This window comes from Hyposmocoma kahamanoa, unplaced genomic scaffold (genome assembly GCF_003589595.1).
Source record: "Hyposmocoma kahamanoa isolate Upper Pololo Valley unplaced genomic scaffold, ASM358959v1 96766, whole genome shotgun sequence".
Taxonomy (NCBI): domain Eukaryota; kingdom Metazoa; phylum Arthropoda; class Insecta; order Lepidoptera; family Cosmopterigidae; genus Hyposmocoma; species Hyposmocoma kahamanoa.
In genome coordinates, this window is record NW_020655252.1 from 6118 (window position 1) to 8891 (window position 2774).

General features: G+C 42.5%; 1 long non-coding RNA gene across 1 annotated transcript; it reads left to right on the forward strand.

Moving 5' to 3' along the window:
- The first annotated feature begins 707 nt into the window (after window positions 1-707).
- Window positions 708-1804, forward strand: LOC113238550. Its single transcript, XR_003311108.1, has 3 exons — window positions 708-1045; window positions 1137-1234; window positions 1376-1804. It is a non-coding gene; the product is annotated as an uncharacterized LOC113238550 (long non-coding RNA).
- The last annotated feature ends 970 nt before the right edge of the window (window positions 1805-2774 follow it).

A 2774-nucleotide genomic window follows, 5' to 3' on the forward strand; every position in this document is an offset into this window, starting at 1 on the left:
GAGTGATCTCGAACTCTGATTTTACGCAAAAATACAGGTGTGCAAACATGGCCTAAGCGCAAACGAATAATAGTGGAAGTGATGTTTTTAGGCAAATCGCGACGTTTAAAAAACCAGGGTTTAGTGGGTAAATTTGGTTGGAGATTACCATAGTGTCTACCAACAGTTTGTCGTGATTCCTGCCAAAGGACCGACCAGGAGGCTAGCATTTGGGGTTTGGTCATGGCGAGCAGATCTCTGGGAAAGCACTTACAGTATTTGCATACGCCAATTCTTGTCGCATCCTTTGCAAAGGCGTCTACTGCTTCGTTGCCACTAATCCCACTGTGACCGGGAATCCAGGCCAGAGTTACCTCAATTCCCGCACAATGACATCGGTACAGAGCTTCCTTAATTTGGAGGGTGATGGAGAAATTGTCTTTGGAATGAAACGGTAGCTTAATAATGTCTTGGAGGCAACTTAGTGAGTCTGAGAAAACCAAACATTTATTAATTTTATGGGACTCAATATATAAAATGGCTTCGAGTATTGCAATTGCCTCTCCCGAAAAGACCGAATTCAGATAGGGGGATTTAAAACTGAGTACGACATTGAACTTGGGGAACCAAACCGCGGCTCCCAAGTCGCCATGTTCGTGTAATTTTGAAGCGTCGGTAAAAACAGTAGTCCAGTCATGCCATTCTCTCTTAACTATACCGTTGAAGACTTGGTTTGCTCCAGGGGTATCTTTCATGATGCCAAAACTAAGATAGACTGTTGGGCGAAACGTTAAACATTTAAAATCAGTTTCAAACAACGGGTTCATATAATTTTGGTAAATAGGGAATGGGAGATTGGAAATTTTGTTAAAACTGTTGATAAGAAGGGGGGGTTTCTTGTGTGACCAATAATTGGAGGAAGGGATAATCTCCGACAAGGATTGCAATACGGGAAGCAAAGGGTGAGAAGAATATTGAAAGATCTTGAAGAGGAATCTATTAGCAAGGAATTGTCTACGTAGATGTAGAGGGGGCTCCAGACATTCGACTTGAAGAGCGTTTGTTGGTGAGGATTTCATGGTACCTGTGATTATTCTCAGGCATCTTGCCTGGATTCTGTCCATCTTAGCCAAGGCTATTTTGTTGTATGGTTCCAGAAGGAAGCCGCCATAATCAAAATGACTTCTAATGATTGCGTTGTACAGGAGCTTTTGGTTATACGGATGTGATCCCCAACGAACACCAGAAAGTGCACGTAGGACATTTATGCTTTTTTCAGCTTTTTGACAAATATAGTTGAGGTGATGGATGCCAGATAATTTTGAGTCCAAAATAATGCCTAAAAATTTTACTTTTTCCCTCAGTTCTATGATTTCCCCATTAACATGTATTTCAGTTTCAGGGAGGCGTCTCTTGCGGGAAAAAACGACAGCTGTGCTTTTGTTAGCTGAAAGAGAGAGGCCGTGATCGGTAAGCCAAGAGTCTAGGTAAAAAAGGGCAGAGTTGAGGCGTCTTTCAGTATCTGAAAAAGATTTGGAACAAGCGTACAGGGCGATATCGTCTGCATATTGCAAGATTTTGCAGAAGCAATTGACTGAAGTGCCGAGGTCAGACGTGTACAAGCTGAAAAGGAGAGGGCTAAGAACGGAACCTTGAGGCAAGCCGTTCCAGACCATACGGGAGGGGGTTGTGGAACCGTTAACACGCACTGCGATAGAGCGACCCATAAACATGTTGTAAATGACATTGATCATCTTCACAGGAATACACAGATTGAGCATCTTCTGCCAGAGTAGTGGAAGATTCACGTTATCATAAGCTGATGTTATGTCTAAGAACACACCTATGACGTGTTTTCCCTCGGAGAGAGCTAGTCGAACATCTGATGAAAAAATGCTTAGGCTGTCCATAGTGCCCATGCCTTTTCGGAAGCCAAACTGGCTTCTGGGTAACAATCCCTTGCTCTCTACTATCCATTCCAGACGGTTTTTTATTAGGTGTTCCATGATTTTAGCTAAAACAGATGATAGGGCGATAGGTCGATACGAGTTTGCATTAGATGGGTCTTTCCCAGGTTTTATGATTGGAATGATAATTTGGGTTTTCCATGAAATAGGGACTATGCCAGATTCAAAAATTGTGTTTATAATATTCAAAAAAAAAATTTTGGTAGGATTAGAGGACCTGGTAATAAACGAATAGGGAATGCCGTCCGCACCCGGCGCCGAATCCCTTAAATGGTCCAAAGCACAGCTTAGTTCTTCAAAAGAGAAGGGGGCATTCATACTGTCAGGAGATGACAAGGAGGTGTTTATAACGGTAGGAGCTTCTGAAGGAACAAAAGGGGGGGATAATTTTGTAATAAAATCCACAAGCCAGGGTGTCGGGTCGTTAGACGAGGTGTTGTTGAGATCAGTCTGAGATCTGCGAAAGGATTTTATTCTCTTCCAGACTGTAGACGGGTGGGTGCGGGGTTCCAGAGATTCGCAGAATGCACGCCATCCTTGAAATTTCTTTTTGCTCAGAAATCTTCTCGTGTGAGCGGAAATCTTTTGGAAAGTTAAATAATTTTCAAAGGATAAGTCACATGTGAATTCAAGTTCTGCCCGATTTCTTTCCTTGACTGACACAGAACATTCCGAATCCCACCACGGGGGAGAGGAAATTTTGCTATTTGCAGAGTTTTTTAATGGGATCGTTTCATCTGCGGCTGAAAGCAAACATGTGATGAACTCTGAATATATATGCAGAACTGTTGAGGGGGTTACTTGAACTGGTTGGTTTAAATATAAAAA